Below are 20,256 nucleotides of genomic sequence, written 5' to 3'. Positions count from 1 at the left end.
TTGGTAAAGTACTTAAAATAAATTCTTTGATAAATGCCTCAGACGAAATTCAATGAACTATACTTCATTTTACATATATTACATATTTTGTATATTTACTCCCCTAATGATATTTAAAATCTATGTGCAAAATGTTAAATTATTGGGGTTTGAAATAAAAAATGAACTAATAATGAGTCAAAAAACAACGAATATTTATTTATTGACAAAATTTTACATTTACAGTTTTTGAAAAACATAGTCTTGTATTTACTATTGTTATAAAATAACATATGGCAATTAGATTTAAAACATCATTACTGGAGTAAATTTACAAAATATGCAATGTTATTATTATTATTATTATTAAATTATTAAATATTATTAAATTTCGTATAAGGCATTTATTAAAGAATTTATTTTAAGTACTTTACCTAGACATGGAAAACGTTTTCGCAAAGGGTTTATTTATGTTCTTTAATTTTTAATTTTGTTAGTATATTTATTTATTTCTTTAAAAAAATCTTCTATAAAGTAAATCAATAAGCAAAAATTTCATATCAACTGGTTACTTTTATCAGATTGTATAAAATTTCCTGATAGAGCAATAATCTAGGTTATATCATTGTCAACTAGCGCCTCCAACGGCTCCGGACGGTTCCGGCGGCTGCGACGACTCCGACGGCTTCCGATGAATACTTTTCAACCCCTTTAATTTGTTTTGTAAATTTATTATTATTATTATTGTACTCTTGGGTTACCTTTATAATTGCATCATTGAATCATGAAAATACTCAACATTCTATGAAGAACGTCTTAGTTTCCTATATTATCCCATTATATAGAAATTTATTCAAACTAAAACTTTTAGAACGAACTCATCCCTTTCCCATTTACTCGGTTACAATAAAAAACACATAGGGTCACTTGCGGGGCGGTCCGGTGGTGCATGTGATAAACGGCGCCAGTCCACACGGCCGGACCGGGTTCAAATCCCATCCGGACCGTTCCCCCGTAGCAAGGACTGACTATCCGGCTACGTGATAAAATAAGTCTAGTAAGCCAGAAATGGCCGGCGTGACCTGTAAGGTCGTTAAGCCAAGAAGAAGAAGGGTCACTTGCAGGAAGGTTCTTCAGGTATAGCTTGTTCTGAAAATCTAAATTAGTCACATCTTTTACTTGGACTCCTGTCTCTTTCTGCTTTTTCTAGCCTTTTCGCTTCCTAAGTATAGCTGCATGTATGCGACAGTGTCGCAGGCTTGGGCAATTCGGTTCTTCCACATGAACGTGAACTAACCAGTTTTTTCATTTAGATGAACTGAACGTGAACTGTGGTTCTTCCGTTCACTTTAAATATATATCAAAGAACTGTATTAAAAAGACGAATAATACATACGTACAATATATTAATTAAAAAATTGTGCTTAATTTAAAAAAACAAAAGCTAGCATTTAAAAAATATAAAAAAAAATTATAACAAAACGTGTTGTTCATTTATTTCCCGCAACTTTTCATGTAACAAACTTAAATATAACTAAAGATTACAATACTTCATGAAATTTTGAAAAGAAAAGCCCTCTAGTGTGCAATAAATCAGAAATTTCTTCGGCACGTTTTGTTGTATAAAAAGTATTTCTTTCAATTTTTTAGGTAACAATCTTGACCGCTTTTCGAAATAGATCTGGCTAGCCTTTGAAAATAATCTTTCGCATGGGACAGACGTACGTGGTATGCATAATGTTTGCCTTGCGAGTATACAGAGTGTCGGATATTGTAAGTGGTGTTCTTGCCACCAAAGAAGTGGAGCTGTTTCCAAATCGATATTCTCAATATTTAAATATTGATCCAGTTCAATGATAGCTATTTGTCTAAGTGTTTTTAAACTTTGAGATGACTTTTGCTTAACTAAATCCCCAAAAAGCATTCTATATTGTTGCTAGCTTTTCTGATAACATTAGTCCCTTCCGGTATTGGTTTTTTTAGTGGAATAAGCTCTGTAATTTTGCTATCGTAATTTTTCTGAAATTTTGTTGTCTCATCCGAAAATCTCATTTTTAATTCGAGGGTCTAAAACCATACTTTTTAACACCTGTTCATTACATCGAAAAAATTCAAGTGTTTTTTGTAAACCTTAGATGAATAAAGACATTAAAAGTTTGGACATCTGACCGAATTTCCACATCATTCCGATATTGTGCAGTTTTGGCTAAAAGTACATTACAGCAGAAACTATATCAGTGGCAGAATTTAAATATTTAAGAACAGTGATAATTTGTTCCATTGTGTCCCAATCACGATTTTGTAAATTGAGTTTAAATTTCAAACTGTCAACACAGGAGAGGAAAGCTATCATATTTAAAAAAAATCGGTTGAGCATGTCGTACGAAGAATTCCACCGCGTTGGTACATCTTGTTTTAAGTTTAGTTGATCTAAATTTCGTCTTTTTGAGTTTCTATTATCATTTGTGTAGATTTAGGACTTTTTTTAAACATTACCACTCTCTTTACCTCATCCATTAATGGTTTAACGCTATTTTAAATTGTATGCTGAACCACTAAGTTTAATGTATGGGCAAAACAAGGAATGTGATAAAACTTCGGTTACAAGGCCTAGAACTTTATCTTTTACATCAAATTTGTTTAAACATTCTGTGAGCCAGTTAGCTATATTTTTACCGCTATGTGAATCTTCAAATTCTGAGCATTCTAGCAAGGTTGAATTAAGTTTACGTAATGTCCTGTTAATGCTAAATGAATTTACGTAATGTCCTGTTAATGCTAAAAAACTTGTGTGATTTAGGTTTGTCCAACCGTTTGATGTAATTGCCGCAGCTTTGGTGGTATTTACCTTTTGTTTTACTTTTTCAAATTCTTCAATATATACACTTGGAAGTAGGGCATTTGATTTCTGGTTGGCAAGCTATAGTTTGGATTTAACATATGTAATTTTTTTTTAAATTTCACTATCCACCAAATTAAACGGTAAACATTGAAATTAGTTTACAAATTAGTTCAAGTCCAAAAGGCGTTTCGTTTAGCTGTTAATTGGTTTTTTTCAAATAACATTTTATACCTATATTGGTATTGGTTGGTTGTTTGGAAGCCGGAAGGCCCAGCTTCTTCATTGATGTTATTAGCAGCAGCGATTGCTGATTTTTGCCTTAAATATGGTACCGTCTTATGAATCAAATTTAAATCTATGCACCTCGTTCTCAAAGTGTGACGGCGAGAAGAACGACCTATACTAGTACAGGACGTTCTTAAATTGGACGGGTAGGTCGTTCATTCATTAAACGGCCTACTTTGAACTGAAGAACTGGCAAGAAGAACGACCTAGTCGTACATGGCGTTCTTAAATTCGACGGCTAGGTCGTTCATTCATTGTACGATATACTTTAAATTGAAAAACTAGCGAGAAGAACGACCTAGACCTAGTACACGACGTTCTTAAATTCGACGGGTAGATCGCTCATTCATTGAACGACCTACTTTGAACTGAAGAACTGTTGTACCTTGATCAAATGAACGTAGGTCGTTCGTTCTTTGTAATGAACTAAACGAACCGTATGGTTTTGATTCTTTAAGCACACTTCTATGCGACACACACGTATGTACACAACATGCGCTCAGAACTTGTCCCGACATTCTTATCTTCCCCCGAAATTTGCTTTTCACTAATTTCACTGGTACATGCCTAATCGAAACCTTTTCCACAATCTTGTCGCTTCCTGCTTTTTCTAGCCATTGCGCTTCTTAAGTATAGCCGCGCATACGAGACACTCACACACGTACACAACACGTGCTCAGAACTTGTCCCGACATTCTTATCTTCCCTCGAAATTAGCACTTCCAGGAAACGCTTTTATCAAATTTCACTGGTACACAACTAATCGAAATCTTTTTTTCTCAATCCTGCCCCTTCCTGCTTTTCTAGTCTTGCGCTTCCTAAGTACAACCACATGTATGCGACACATATGCATAAAACACGCGCCTAGAGCTTGTCCCGACACTCTTACCTTCCGTCGAAATTAGCACTTCCAGGAACCGCATTTTGATTATACACACCCAATCGAAACGGTATCGTCACTTGAGGCCGTTTAATCATTTACTTCAATTTGCTGTTTTACACACGCATTTTAACACATAATTACGACCATACCAAAGACACGTCATCCCCGTAGAATTCTTCCTCCAAATCGAATACTCTCCTAACTGCAGAAACTCTGACACGCGGATCCTTAGTTTATTTTTATACATGAATCTTCCAAGGGGACTCTTTTTTATGTATATTCTCTAAAGAATTACTCTCTAAATGAATCACCTGTCCCATAAATTCACCTCCGTTTTTTATTATCCGTAGAATCACAGATCACATGCACTAATTTTCTTAGTTGAACCCGTAGATACGACTTTTCACTTAAATAATAACACTCAGTTGAGCGTTCTTTGTACACTTATCGACATGCGCCATTGTTCCTTGCTTATTTGTTTGATCTCTTTATATTTATTTTTTTTCTTGGTACAACTTCAATCCATAAACTTAACCATAAGACTGACTTCTGTTCTTCGCTGTTCGAATAATTAGCTCCTGTTTTGATTTCGCCCGCGTATAGCTATCTTTCTCTGGCTCTTTTTCTCTCATTCGTTCCCTGTGGAAAATCGGCGGACACTGTGACTTTAATCCACGCTCGTACACGTCTACTATAAAAAAAAGCAAAGTCGTAGTTTGGTTTTTCTCTTTATTTTGAACGCTAAAACGGAGCCAAGCGCAAGGATAAAATTTATCAGTGTTCTCTTCTCCGCTTCTCGTATTCCACTAAACGGCAGGGTGGCCACTCAACCGGGAAATCGGGAAAACCGGGAATTAGCCGGGATTTTTTTTTAACCGGGAAAAACCGGGAAAACACCGGGAATTTCTCCGGAAAACCGGGAAAATTATTGTTTCCTAATGTTTCCAGTCCTAGTGCATGTCAGTATCTTTATGTCAAACCTAGACATGTATTTTTAGATTTTTTCGATTCTTTTGATGCATAGTTCGGAACATGAGTGCCCTACAATAGATCCAAACTCAAGGAAAGGACGGACTAGACTAACAAACAGAGTTTTTATACGAACAGGATCATTGAATTCGTTAGTCATTTTACGAACTAAATCAAAAGTCCTATCGGTCTTACTTATTATGTTTTCATAGTGATTTCGAAAAGTAAGTTTGTCATCTAACAGAACGCCAAGATCACGGACCCTATCAGCACCTTGTATCATTTACTTTCATTTAACATTTTTAGGATGTTAATGTTATACCTATTGTGTTTAGTTTTGATTAAACTTATTCAAATGCTCATAATTCCTAAATTCCCATTTCTTTGAAAATGGTGTCAACTTTGAAATACCAAAACATGTAAACTGCTTATACTAACTTGAAACTAGAAGATTTTATTTAATTTTTTATTAGATTAATGCATTTATTAGATTATTAGATTAATGCATCGAAATTGAATCACGTATGAACAAGTTACAGGCCTCTAAAGTTGCAGAGAAACCCGAATGTGGTTTACACACATGAACGTAATTTCTGGAGCCCTAAGGAGAAATGAGCAATCGAAATCGGTTTATCGTAATTCAAGTAGCCATTTGCATGGAATTGAGTTAAATGATATATGATAAAGAACTTCGGCATTAAACTACCGCGCAATGTGTATTTACAACCGAGAAACTAAATGTAGCGAACCGCCAAAAACCGGGAAAAACTTGGAAAAAACCGGGAGAAAACCGGGAAAAACCGGGAATCTAAAATTCTGATTTGAGTGGCCACCCTGTAAACGCCATCTGTACTTGTTCCAGTCTCGTTGACAGTGGGCCTTCCTGACAGTTCGCCAACTGTCACCACTTACTGGTGATGGCCGCGCACATTACAGTTCCCTATTTCGCCCTAATTTAAATTTTGTACGTTATTTTCGCTCTGCGTCTCATTTGTTTTTCATTTCAGCACAATTCCTTTTCTTAACTGTTTTGTTTGTTTTTTTTTGGTCTTTTTAACGTAATTTAAGTTTTACTCCCGAATTCCTCTAAACCACTACATACATTATAATTAATTCAATCGGAATACTTGAAAAATTACGTAAACTGCCTTTCGGCTGTTTAACCGTTATGTCTACGACCAAATTTACACCCTCAAGTCTACGACCGGCATACCCGGGTATGCCATCCTTTTTGGATGGCGAATGGAACTTTTTGGTCTTTAAACTGTAATAACTCAGGCTGTATTGAATAATAACATTTTTCGTACACAGCTACATACATTAGTTTTCTTTGTTTTGGCAAATAATTAGAATATTTCTGACTTGTTTATTATTGCTTTTTTCGATTTTTTCTTAATAATTTCTAAATAATCACGTGCGAAAGCTTTTTCAGTTTTCTTCTCATCTGTTGCTTCTTCAGTATTCTGAAAGTCTGCGACAACAACCGATTCCGATTTGATACACGTAACTAATTCATGTTCATCTAACACTGGGTCCATAACCTAACGTTATGCAGTGAAAAGATAAACGCGTGTTGTCACTATTGCCGTTAACTTCGGAATCCATGTATTTTAGTGTTACCAACGTGTATGTACAAAAATGGGTTACAGTAGCGCCCATGGTCGATTATGACTGTCAAAAACAACTAATGCAGGGTGTGCTTTCACTTTACACCGACACTATCCCGAATCTCTCGTTCACGATTCACATTTAGCACTACTACATTCGATCGCGAGGTTACTCTAGACACTGCAACCTACAGCTGAAAATACGTGAATAACTCTGTAGGTACGCATAGGCCAAAGTGGTGCAGCGATTGGCCTTGAGCCTTGTCATCGCAAAACACACCTGAACTGCTTTCGACGAATCTGAAACGGTAGACTCGCTTCATTGCTGTCACAGAAATGCGGGGTGACAGCACGTCGTCTCCGCGGCGCTTGCCTGTTAGAATACGTGCAAGTATGCAATGTGGCTTTAGTGTGATGATCTGCAGGCGTGTCCCGTTGCGTTTCCTGGTTTGATGTTCAGATTACGCAATTAGTAACGGTGTATACTGCCTCAGCCGTAATCGATGGACCGGAATTCCGCTCATATTGAGCGAGTGAAGGAATTCATTCGGCAGCTGTAGCGTATCGTGTTCCTATTGGTTGACCAAAGTATCAATTGATAAGGATTCTTTCTCAATGCCAGGGAGCTGTTCTAATACGCTGTTATTGATCGACGTCACACGTTCGTCGGTGATATAGAATGGTCCGATCAGTAAAATACTGCGGATGATGATGGGTGAGTCGAATTTCTGGATAAATAAGGCTAATTAGTGTTTGTATATCGGGCTCCGGGTTGGCCGTACGGGGTAGTACCATAACGCGAGAGAGTTTTGCGATTGACATGTCTATTCTTGGGAACGTTGCATGGCGACCTTTTCCGATGCGGAGTAAGAAATCGGCAAATTCCTTCAGCATACTTGCATGCTGTGCATTAGGTGCCGTTTAGACTCGCATATTTGTGTTTAATCGCAAAACCCAAAACTGCTGTCATAGTACACTCTTTTTCATACATTGTTGTAATATTTGTGCATCTGTGCCTTTCGGTACGACGAAAGTTACCACAGAGTAATACAGCTTTATTACCAAATGGCTGACGTACACCTGCTATGTCCCGCAGGGTACGATCGACGATTAGAGAGCATAGCGGCTGCTCATTGAGGCTTCGTCCTAGACGATCAACGACACCTGCCGCATCAGGTTCGCAATTGACGACTGGACGGATATTTGCAGATTGTATTTTCGTCCAGCACCAGTGGCAGCTTAAAGGTAGTAGAGTGCACCGTTTTTCCACCACTCAGGAGCAACGCGCCTATTCTACTTGATGCTGATCTTCGAATGGCGGCACATATAAGCCAGTGCCGCCAGGCCCATCCAAAAGAACTAATTGTTCTCTTCTTGCTGTTGCTCCATACGGTCCATCGCTGTTGTGATGGTACCATACAAGTGTTTCGTCCAGTGTGTTGATGCTATAAGAACATTCTGTATCGATTAGCTGGTTGGTATTCGCCGTTTGGTCGGGCTGGAATAGATGAGTCGGGAGATGAGAGAATCTAGCAAGCTGTGGCATATCGGGGAAAGACGCTAGCGATTTCGTTGGGTTTGTTCCACAAAGGTAATTTTTTATCACGTGCAATGTTTGAAGTTGTTCAACGCAACAACCGATTTTGCTCCGAGTCTTCAACCGTTTATCGTTTCTGATTTTGTCGATGGAAATCTTTGCATAGATGGTTAAAGTATGCGTCCCAAAGGCGGCGAGGATTCTGTGGTAATTCTTCCTCTAGTCAGGCAGTACTCCGGACATGGTGGCTGTCTGCTGGAAGGCACACATAATAACATCAACTGTCCACAGGTAATCGAAGGACGTAGGTCCTTTGCGGTAGCACAGCTAAGACGTACATAGTAGCGTTCCATGTGCAATATAGGACTTTGAACCATGGTCCAACCACGTTGTCGGTCTGACGAACCCGTGGGACCCACTGGTTACCATGTACCTTCGTGCCATGGTAATCTTCGGGTCAATTTAGCGTATCCGTAATGCGCCGGAATGTCTTAGTACGTTAGTCTTCGAGCGATGCGATTGTATGCCGCCTGTTGAAAAAACTATTTGAGCATTGTGTGGTGTCCTCGCTCAAGCACAGGAGCAAAAGTTTATCGTTCTCCGGTTTGCTGGTGTTCCAGATGTATCGGCAGCTGAACAAAAGTTACTGTTTTTGCCTGAATCTCAAAGTCGAATGTACTTCACATGGCCTGAGACGCGGAAATGTATCGTGCGTCGAGGTACTGCTGAATCTCGCCCAAGGATCGCAACGCGATCGTGGCCCTTGTACACATATTTGTATAAATATTTCACACTGGCCACACTTGAGCATACTTCCACGTTGATGTGGCAGTCGTACTTGTGACAAAGCCGCGGGTTGTACGGCACCACATAACGGTTATCTAATGGAACGCCCTTAACGATGACATTGCGCCCATCGTTGCGGAGAAGTTACAGCGGATAAACGGCCTCTGTCTGGCGTGTTTGGCTGATATACTGCTTCGGGAGTCGTTTAGATCATACGCCGTCCTTCATGCAAGGTGCTTGCGGGTTGGATCGACCGCATGGTCCGTGCATCATACACTTTCGCAACGTGTAATGAAGATGTTTGTTTGCTGAGCCTGATATTTCGGCTGAATTCAGTCGGTCGTAATCGGCCGAATGCCGATCGTGGTTTGTCAGCACCACTCAAAATCACCAGACAGTCTGCAAGCGGAAGCCCACGTTTCTGGAACGCGTATCCGTGCGATCACCATTCCGAGCACACCCGCTAAAATTTTCCTCTAGGATAGCGTTCAATTACAACCGATAAACGCGTGTTGTGAGATCAGCCCGACCGTAGGGCTGTTGTCGTAGTAGCTGATTTTGTATAATTTCCAGCATCTTCGAATTGCACGTAATAGTGATAAAAAGATTCGGCTTTCCGACTGCGCGAACAATGCTCACCGACCCCTGATATTGGGCGCGTATGTATCTTTCGCTTCCAGGGAATTATGGCGCGAGGATGACGCGCGTACCAACTTGAGCCAACGTTAAAGTGCCACGGCAAATCCGGCAAATTCCATGATCCCAGCTTAAACGACGGCACGCAGTTGCGCTTGATTTTCACGTTGAAACTTCAGGCGTTGTTCTTAGATCTTACAGGACTTGTAGTTTATGCGAGTTTTCGGATAAACCTTCTCGAGACAGGCGCAGTTCACGCCGACTCAAGCACTAATAACTGAAGCCTCCACACCGGGGTACTTTTAGACATACTGCCTTTATTGGTTAAAATTAACGTTCTTAAATACTAAATTTGTGCTTACTTAACAATAATGTTTACCATACGCGCACCACCTGTTGCTGGCTTATTTTATCGTTGCACGGCACTCAAATTGCCGACGATGCAAAGCCGTGGCAAGGTTCGTGGTGCGTGCGATCAACGATGCACCAGCATTTTGGGCTGCGATTGATCGTAGCACCCAAATTGTTGACGCCGCGAAAACCGCGGCACCGGCTTGGGCGTGAAACTCGATCAATCACTGCACCCAGACTGCCGATGCAGCTCTTATGTCTCACACGCGGCGTGCGCTTCTAACGGAGTGACCCTGTCGGCGACATCCCCACCCCCGTAATTCCTTTCAGAGGGGTTACAATTCTATATCATTTGACGGTAGGGGGAATGGTTTCTTTTGATTTCGGGGATGCCACTTTACAATAGCGAATGCTATTATCATCGCAACGGATATCATGCCTATTGCTATTCCTATTGTAATCGCTATTATTGGATCTTCGCTCTTCTTTTCGTTTATTGGCGAAACCGACGACATTTGTTTAAGTGATTTAAAATATGTTTTGTGGAGTATATTTTGCCTTGCTATCACTGGTTGGATGGTTATTTCATCTGTTTCTACGCTACATGTTTCAGATAGCGTGATTACCCCTATACTGTGAGCAGGGTTGGTTATTGTTCGATTGCAGTTTAAATAAATTTTGTTTGGTTGTGTCGTATAGTACAAAATTTTGTTCGGCGAGTGCAGAGTAACAAATTTTGTAAACGGGACATTTAATTTTGATACCATGCACGTAATATTAGATTCCTTATGCAATATCGCCGCTACAATACAATCTAAGTTCCTGCGAATCGTCGTATCGTGCGATAAGGCGTGCGTGTCATTTATGATCGTAAAGCTTTCTGGGTATAAGTAGTTACCTTTGTCGCTTATAGCTATCCGTTCATTTTTGATGTTCAGTATTGAGTAGTTCTGCATGCATGGAATCGGAATGACGTTTAGTATTTCGAAATGCTCATTGCTAAGTATTGTATATTCTACGTGAAGAATAATCTCTCCGTTTATGAGAGCCTTGTTCTTTACAAAGGGGTTTTTCAGAACTTCGTTGTTCGGAAGTTGTGTCTTTATCTCCTTAATCATGGCATTCTGATCTTCGTTTGTTAATGGGTTGTCGGTTAGTGCCTTATACTTGGTTATAATTCCCTGAATTACTACATTTGCTAGAATTAGTGTTTCTTCGATATATTTGGACATTTGGAGTTTTTTATTTTCATTTACGGCTTTGTTTAATGCGGTTATTCCGTCTTGTAATCGATGTATTCTTGTGCTCAAGTGACTTTCAACCTTGCTGTGGTCATCGTTATCTCGTTCTAGTTTATTTGTAATAACTGCCAGCCTCTGATCTTCTGAAGTTCGAAACAGAGCGAGCTGCTCGTCGATATCACTGCCTCCAAATAAAAAGTCCTTTAAGATTCCGAATATTCCTCGACTTCTTTTTTCTCTGAACTTGATGTTGTCTTGGATTAGTTTCCTTGCGTATCTACATTCATTATCTAGCGACGTCTTTAGGTTTAAAACCCTTATATCTGTTTCATTGGTTGCCAACACGGCGTTCTTCAGCTCTAGTTCGATTGTAGATATTAATTTCGTATCGTTCTCAGGACGTATACGAGTAAAATATAGTGTATCCCACTTGCCCCTTTCTAAAAGTAACGTGCCCGCGTGATCGAAGAACAACCCGGCCTCCAAAACGGGCTCTATTTTAAGAGCGGATACGGCACAGCACACCACAAGTGCGAATTTTATGACAATTGCCATGTCACGGGATTGATTGTCACTCTGGGACGTTTTTTTGATATACTTTGATTTAGTGCGCTTGCCTTCTCTTTAATTAGCTTTAGGTCTAAGCTTCCTTTCCTTCCCCAAGTTGGTGGGGAGTTGTCTTGGTTTTGGTCGCTTGGTTTTACGTCCAAAACTGCTAGATTCACCACCGCCTTACGATACTCGTTTTGCCCTACCTTGAGTCTGACCGATCTTACGATCCCGTCTTGACCAGCAAAGGTTTCTGTGACTCGCCCTTTAATCCACTTTCCTATCCTATTTTCGTCGGGGAATGTGACGATGTCGTCTACTTGCACCGGCTTGGATAGTTTTAGCCACTTTTCTCGTTTCGAGATTGTTGGTAGGTATTCCTTAATCCAACGTTTCCAATACTGCTCCGCTATCGCTTGCGCAGCCTTCCAGTTGGTTCGGGTCGTATGTGACAGCTCTTTACCAGCAGTACTGGGTACTGCTTCACCGGAATGACCTATTAGAAAATGGAACGGTGTCAACGGTTCGTCATCTTCTTGTTCAAGCGGAATGTGGGTGAGGGGTCTATTATTCATAATAAATTCTATTTCGGTTAATACGGCCCTAAGAGTGGCCTCCTGGAAGTTCTTATCTGTGGGGAGAAGGCTTTTTATTTCCTTGACCAAGCGTTCCCACGATCCTCCAAAGTGAGGAGCTCCTGGTGGATTGAAATGCCACGTGATCCCTTCGGAAGCGCATCGTTCCACTAATGACTTTATTTGGTTATTTGCTCCGATGAAGTTCGTGCCATTGTCACTATATAAGTGTTCAATTTTACCTCTTCGATGTTGAACGTTGCGTAAACACATTATGAATGTGTTTGCGCTTAGATCGTGAGCAACTTCCAAATATACTGCTCTTGTCGTCAGGCACGTAAATAACGCACCCCACCTCTTTTCCACTCGTCTTCCAATAGTTATATTCAGAGGACCAAAGTAGTCCACGCCGGTGTGGCTGAAAGGCATTTGGAACGCGGCCATTCTACATTCTGGCAGCGGCGCCATTATAGGAGGTATCGGTTTGGCCCTTTGATTTTTACAATATTGACATTTGTTGATGATGCCTTTCAATGCAGTTCTTATGTCAGGTATCCAAAATTTCTGGCGGATAGCCGCAATGACTGATTCTGCCTTTTGGTGGAAGTACCTTTCGTGATAATGGGCAATTATAAGGTTCGTGACATGATGTCCCTTGGGAAGAATGATGGGACATTTTGCTTCAAATGTCATGTATTTTGCATGTTCCAAGCGACCCCGTGATCTCAGCAGATTTTCTTCGTCTAGCATTGGGCATAGACCTCGAATGTTGCTGTTATTAGCCGTCGGGATCTTGAGTGATAAATGCGTCATCTCTTCCGAGAAGCTTTCCCATTGTACCTTCCTTAGAAGGTATCGTTCGGCCTTGTCTAAGTCCGCCTTGGTGATGGTGCTGGAAAATTCGGTGCCGTTATTTTTGGCCTTTAGCCAATCGATATATTTTAAACCGATCGCTAACGATCTTTTTAGCCTGTGCCAATTTGAACACCACTCAACTGCGATAACGTTCCAGTCGATCTTCGTTATCGTCTTTATGGTATGGACTGGGCGCACTTCTTCGAACGTTACGAATAGTTTCGGTTGTGTCATATTTATTACCACGTCCTGTAAAAATTCTGGCCCCTTTAACCATTTTGAATTTTCTAGGATCACCTTTGTGGCTTCATCGGCGGGGTTGCTTTTGGAAGCTACCCACTGCCATTGCGATGCTCTGGTATCGTTTAAAATTTCCCCAATTCGTAGCGCGACAAATTGTTTGTAATTTCTCGCTTCTGAGTTTATCCAAGCCAGAACTGTTTTGGAGTCTGTCCAAAAATATTCATTGTCTATCTTTACTCTGACTTCCTTCTTTATCATTTCGGCTAGTCGGACCCCGAGCACGGCGGCTTGTAACTCAAGCCTCGGAATTGACAAAGGTTTAGTCGGGGCAACCCTCGTTTTGGCAGCGATTATGTTAACATCCACTCCTTGATCGTGGATCGTTCTCATATATGCTACCGCACTGAAAGCTTTTTCGGATGCATCGACAAAAACATGCATCTCCCTTATCTTAATCGATGATGCCTGCGAAAGGCATCTTGGTATTACAATTTCTTCGACTTTCTTTATTCTTTCGAGCCATCCGTTCCACCCAACAAGTAGATGTTCGGGGATTGAATCGTCCCAATTAATGCCGGCTTTCCATAAGTCCTGCATTAAGATTTTCCCTTGAATTATAATATTTGCTAATAACCCAAGGGGGTCGTAAATCCTCATGATATACGCTAACATTTCTCGTTTACTTAATGGTTGTTCGTAAAGGTTTTTAAGTTTGTAACGAAATACATCGTTCCTCGTGTCCCAGTACATCCCTAAGACCTTTTCAAAATCTTGGGTCTTATCATGAAGGTCGTACGTTTTTTGTTCTGAAGCCCTGTCCTTTGGAATTTTTGCTACCAACTCCTTAGAATTCGATATGAAATTCCGTATAAAAAAATTGGCTTTGTTGTGGATTTCACAAACCTCTTCAATTGTTTGCGCCGCCGATTCTACGTCTGGAAAACTGTCGAGATAGTCGTCGACGTAATGGTTTTCCGTGATGGCTTTCACTGCTCGTGGGTTCGATGCAGAGAATTGTAGCGCGTTACTATTTTTTACGTATTGAGCGCAAGCTGGCGAACATGTGGCGCCGAAGGTCATGACTTGCATGACATATACCTGAGGGGCTTCCAAGGGAGACTTTCGAAAAAGAAATCTCTGCGCGCATTGATCTTCTTTTCTGATCTTAACCTGGTGAAACATCTCCTTTATGTCACCTGAGCATGCAATTTTATGTTCTCTAAAGCGCGATAGCACCCCGAATATAGGGGTTGTGTTATCAGGTCCGGAGTAGAGTTGCGAATTCAGTGATATACCTTCATTCTTCGCCGCTGCATCGAACACAAGTCTTGGCTTCGGGTTCTGTTTGTTTAAATTAACCACCGAAAAATGAGGGATATAGTTTATGTTGCCTGTCGTTTGGAGCAGTTCTTTGGGGTCGGCCTTTCGTGCATACCCTTTGTCGACGTATGAGGAGATTTCATTGAAATACCATTCTTTGAGCTTCGGATCATTTTCCATTTTTCTCTCTTGGCTTTTCAAACGGCTAAGGGCTTGAGCGTAGCTATTAGGAAGCGTAGGCTTGTCATATTTCCAAAGTAGTCCTATTTCGTATCCCTGGTCAATTCGTTTGCAGGTCTTTTTCATGGTGTCGAGTGCCCTCGCGTCAGCCTTTGAGGTTATTATTTCATTGTTTCCCCGCACTCCGAACTCTTCCGTCGAAAAGAAACCTTTCATTAGGTCGTTTAAAGTTTTTTCTTCCTCCTTTACTTTTTCTACCATTGTGAAGATATGATAATTATCCGTTTCACTAACGGCTGTGTCTTTACCAAATAGAACCCATCCTAGTCGGGTTTTGTGTGCTACGGGTTCGTCAGGTTCCCCCGCTCGGTGCCCTAAGGCTTGGGTGTAATAGGCGTGAGGTAGACCTAATAAAATTGTGGGACGAGCGTTAGAATAACTGCTCATGCTGATCCCTTTAAGATAAGCGAATCTCTTCTTCATTTCTTTTGCGTCGATACTTTGCCTAGGTAGATCTAACTCCTTTACTGTTCGAACGTTTTTTATATCCAATAGCCTCTTGTTTGGTCCACGGATTTGAATTCCGACCGAGGTACTTTGATCTTCCACTTGGAAGGTTCCGTTCGTCCATGCAAGTGTTAGTGGTTTCCGAGGTCCTTGTACTCCTAGTTCAGATCTTAACTCTTCGGTCATTAAGCTGGAAGAAGAACCAGGATCTATGAACGCATAGGTGTTCACTGATTTATCTCCGTTGTACGCTGTTACAGGGATAATTTGGAATAGATATTCCGCTGCGTTCTGGTGACAGTTTAAACGTGTTTGTCCGAAAGAGTCATGCCGATGTAGGACGGTGTTATGCCTTTTACCACAGCCGGCAATTGTGCACTGTGGGGCAGAGCGGCAATCGTACGCTGAATGATTTGATGCGCAGCAATTGCTACATATATTCTTGTCCTTAAACACCTTCCATCTTTCCTGATTCGGCATACTTAAAAGTTTGCGACACTCGACAGTTTTATGATGACTACCGCAAACGGCACATGCCTTTTTGTTTTCCCCGCGTGGCCTTGCTTGATGGTAGTTCAGTTTCACCGGTTTCGATCTTTGATTTCCTTCCGAAGCAAGGAGGGCGATCGCTAGTTCTTCGGTTGGTTTCAACCATTTGGAAAATTGAGTAAGCGTTTTTGCCTCCTTCGATTCGGATTTCAATGCTTCTTTTAGCCATTCATTTCTCAGTTCCGGTGATAACTTCGCTACCAAATCTTGGAGGAGCCTTTGGTCCATTAGATATTCCTCATGGCCTAGCATTGCCATGTTTTCAACCATGTTACTTAATGCATTCGAAAAGTCGATTATGGTTACGGGATTGTCTAAGGACGCTCCTTTAATTGCCATTAGGTCCTTCAATAGCGCCGAATATACGCTAGCTGGACTGCCATAGAGTTTATCCAACCGGTCGAGAATCGCGTCGACGTTTTCTGGATTAACCAATAGACCGCTGACTGCTCGTATGGCGTCTCCCTTTAAGTGTTTTTGAAGTCGGCTTAGATTGTGCAAGTTTGTCAATTTTCCCGTCTTCGAGGTTTCTTTAAAAAGCAGTTTGAATCTTGGCCAGGTTTTACTGCTTCCGTAGAACTCTGGGAGTTCCAGTAACGCATTCTTGCGACAGCTTGGGCCGAGGCTCCACGCATCTACCAATTTATCGACATTCTTAGTCAGCTCGTGAACGTCGTGTTGGCTTGTCCCTGATTGATTTAAGATTTCCTCTGCCCTAATGATTTCTTCTAGCCGTTCAATTTCCTTTTCGTATTTTGCTTTTTCTTTCTTCTCTTTTTCTTCTGCTGCTATCTTTTCTGATAATAGGCGTTCAGTTTGCATTATAGTTTGCCTAGCTTGTTCCTTTTCTAACTTCATTTGTTCACATTTTGGACATGTGAACTTGCTAGGAACCGTTTTTAAATTAAGACATGCTGAGTGGAACCATCTGTCACACTCCTTGCATTCTGCCATTTTTCCCTGTTCATCTTCTTTGACACACAGCTTACAGTGCCCGTTTGGGTTTTTCTTATATTTGTAATCCATTTTACTTACTCTGGATAGCTTGTTCTGTGAGATCCGAACGGTGCGTCGTTACAGGGAGTAGATTGAGCCGTCCGCTCAATTGGCTGGCGTCCTCCGCTTCAAGGCACCTCACCGTGAGCCGTCCGCTCACCGTCGTAAACACTGCGCGCTTCTGGAACTCTGCGGGTTGAGCCGTCCGCTCAGGATTGGCGTCCCCCGCTTCAAAGCACCTCACCGTGAGCCGTCCGCTCACCGTCGTAAACACTGCGCACTTCTGGAACGCTGCGGGTTGAGCCGTCCGCTCAGGATTGGCGTCCCCCGCTTCAAAGCACCTCACCGTGAGCCGTCCGCTCACCGTCGTAAACACTGCGCACTTCTGGAACGCTGCGGGTTGGCCGTCCGCTCAGGATTGGCGTCCTCCGCTTCAAAGCACCTCACCGTGAGCCGTTCGCTCACCGTCGTTAACACTGCTCACTTCTGGAACGCTGCGGGTTGAGCCGTCCGCTCAGGATTGGCGTCCTCCGCTTCAAAGCACCTCAACGTGAGCCGTCCGCTCACCGTCGTTAATACTGCGCACTTCTGGAACGTTGCGGGTCGAGTCGTCCGCTCAGGGTTGCCTGGCACTTTTCACAAGATCGTCACTGATTGAGCCGTCCGCTCACCGCTGTCTTGCACTTTTGAGGTCGTCGTGGGTTGAGCCGTCCGCTCACCGCTGACTCACACTTCTCACTATGAGGTCGCTGCAGGTTGAGCCGTCCGCTCACCGCTGACCTATTCTTCTCACTATGATGTCGTTGGGTTGATACCCCAACTTACTTTTTTCGGCACTTCTTGCTCCTGGCACCTCTCAGTGAACAGTTTCTCGCGTGTCACGAACCTATGTGACTTTTAAGCGTCAATAGCACTTGACGAACTTCACTGTTCACCTGTAACCGGTGTTGCACTAATCGCACAAGAGCCGCCTTTCGTGGCTCGTCGGCTTTATGTTGCCTATGACGGCCGTTACCACGGTTTGACGCGCGCGAAACTTGGTCGTCGACGCGTCCCGAGGGAGTTTGTCTTTCTTAAGATACCACCGCGGGAGAGTTTCAGGCGTGAGGAAGTTTCCTCTCTGGAGCCACCATGTAGTTTATGCGAGTTTTCGGATAAACCTTCTCGAGACAGGCGCAGTTCACGCCGACTCAAGCACTAATAACTGAAGCCTCCACACCGGGGTACTTTTAGACATACTGCCTTTATTGGTTAAAATTAACGTTCTTAAATACTAAATTTTTGCTTACTTAACAATAATGTTTACCATACGCGCACCACCTGTTGCTGGCTTATTTTATCGTTGCACGGCACTCAAATTGCCGACGATGCAAAGCCGTGGCAAGGTTCGTGGTGCGTGCGATCAACGATGCACCAGCATTTTGGGCTGCGATTGATCGTAGCACCCAAATTGTTGACGCCGCGAAAACCGCGGCACCGGCTTGGGCGTGAAACTCGATCAATCACTGCACCCAGACTGCCGATGCAGCTCTTATGTCTCACACGCGGCGTGCGCTTCTAACGGAGTGACCCTGTCGGCGACAGGACTGATCCACGTAATACTTCTGGACCAAACGGGCAGCACGATGTATAAGAAACGTTTGGCCGTCTCGTGTGTAAAATCTATAGGCATTATACTCGCGAGGTGTGATCTGCCGTGAAGAGTTAGTACCGTCCCCCCGTAGCAGGGACTGGCTATCCGGCTACGTGGTAAAAATAAGTCTAGTAAACCAGAAATGGCCGGCGTGACCTGTAAGGTCGTTAAAGCCGAGAAGAGAGAGAGACTATTAACCCATCGAAAGAAAATATGGAACGAATAAACGTAGAATTTGATTTTTCTCAAAAATGTCAAATTGTACAGATTTCAGAGTTTTTTGATTTTCTTTTAAAGACGAAAGACGACATTCTCTTCGCTCATGCAATTCTCCAAATTTTCGTGTTTAGGTGAAATATAGTTTTTGTTAGCACCTGTATCAATCCAGAATTTAAGTATTGCTTTTGTAGTGAAGATTTGCAAGTATGGAATAAAATTTATATTTTTCAACTGTCCGATCTTTCTCCTAAAACCACGGGAAAATTTAATTCATCTGATTAACTACCGTTTTATTATCAGTTTCCGCGTTGTTAATTTGAGTTCTAGATTTGAATATAGGCATTGATACGTCATCGTTCGTTTTTTTCTTTTGCCATGTTTTGTTCTTAAACTTATCTGACCAAGGTTTATCGCTTTGCATATTTTTCCGATTAGTGTACGATGTTGATGATGTTTTGTTGTCAGTTGACAAGCTTCATCTAAGTCGTTCGGCTTACAACTCCTCACATACGACGATAACGTTCCCTCAAGTCCATCGATAAAACTTGTGAGTGTGATTACACCGATCAGGTGATGTACCTAGTACCTAGGTGCAGTACCTAGTGAAATTTTTATGTTCGTTTGCAGATGCGGTAATCGACCTTATCTTTGTTTCGGATTTTGTCAAACTATTCTAGTATTCTGCTATAGATTTCTTTCCCTGGCGCTCGTAAAACAGTTGTTGTATGTGTGAGGTCAAATCTCTTTTGTCACCAAATGCGTTCGTTAACACGTCTTTGATTTCTGGCCACGTGTTCACGTTTCCTGCAGCTATTAACGCTTCCCTAGCTTGACCAGTGATGTTGCACATTAATGTTCGTACTAATTGATCATACATGGATGATCCTTTACGATGTTTGAACAATGTCAATGCACTTTCGGTATCCTCAATCCACGCTTGCGTTCTCAATCCGCGGTCCTGGCGTGTAGACCGGCGCCGTTTATCACATGCACCACCGCGCCGCGATCTCTTTATAGTCATTATATAGAACCGTTTATAGTTATTTTTGGGATAACCAAAAAGTCAGCTGTACCTTCATAATCTGACACTCTTCCACGAATGGTGCAAGTTATTACGCTCTTACGTCGTCGCTAAACGCTTAGCAATTGTCGCGTTTGCGAACAAGAAATTTTTTACAAAACTCCCTATAAAAAAATTGCAAAAAGTAGCTATACGTGTTTTTTTTGCGAAAAATCGCTATTTGAAGTGCGACTTGACGCCATGACAGTTTTCTGTAATAACAAGGTAAACATGGCAATAACAAGGTAAACAAATACAAATTAAAAAATTAAATCGGTTGATTTTAATATTTTTTACAACATTTAATTTTAATCGGTGTCATTAAATATTGGAAAATTAAAAAAAAATCGAGCGCTATTTATTTATTAAAAGTACGTACGTTTTGTGCATAATGATTGTGAATGTCAATATTATTTTTAAGGAAACAAGGAACACACACAAGGAAACAAACAAG

At 41.6% G+C, this 20,256-nt stretch overlaps 1 long non-coding RNA gene across 1 annotated transcript; it reads right to left on the bottom strand.

The window, feature by feature from the left end:
* Nucleotides 1-16,363: 16,363 nt before the first annotated feature.
* Nucleotides 16,364-18,471, bottom strand: LOC125768324 (uncharacterized). The gene is made up of 3 exons (XR_007418874.1): nucleotides 17,333-18,471; nucleotides 17,130-17,231; nucleotides 16,364-17,027 (listed from the first exon to the last, which is right to left on the bottom strand). It is a non-coding gene; the product is annotated as an uncharacterized LOC125768324 (long non-coding RNA).
* Nucleotides 18,472-20,256: the final 1,785 nt, after the last annotated feature.

The sequence above is a fragment of the Anopheles funestus genome, chromosome 3RL, assembly GCF_943734845.2.
Source record: "Anopheles funestus chromosome 3RL, idAnoFuneDA-416_04, whole genome shotgun sequence".
In the NCBI taxonomy this organism is placed as follows: domain Eukaryota; kingdom Metazoa; phylum Arthropoda; class Insecta; order Diptera; family Culicidae; genus Anopheles; species Anopheles funestus.
The sequence above is the reverse complement of the archived record's forward strand: the minus strand, read 5'-3'. Positions and strand labels throughout refer to the sequence as shown.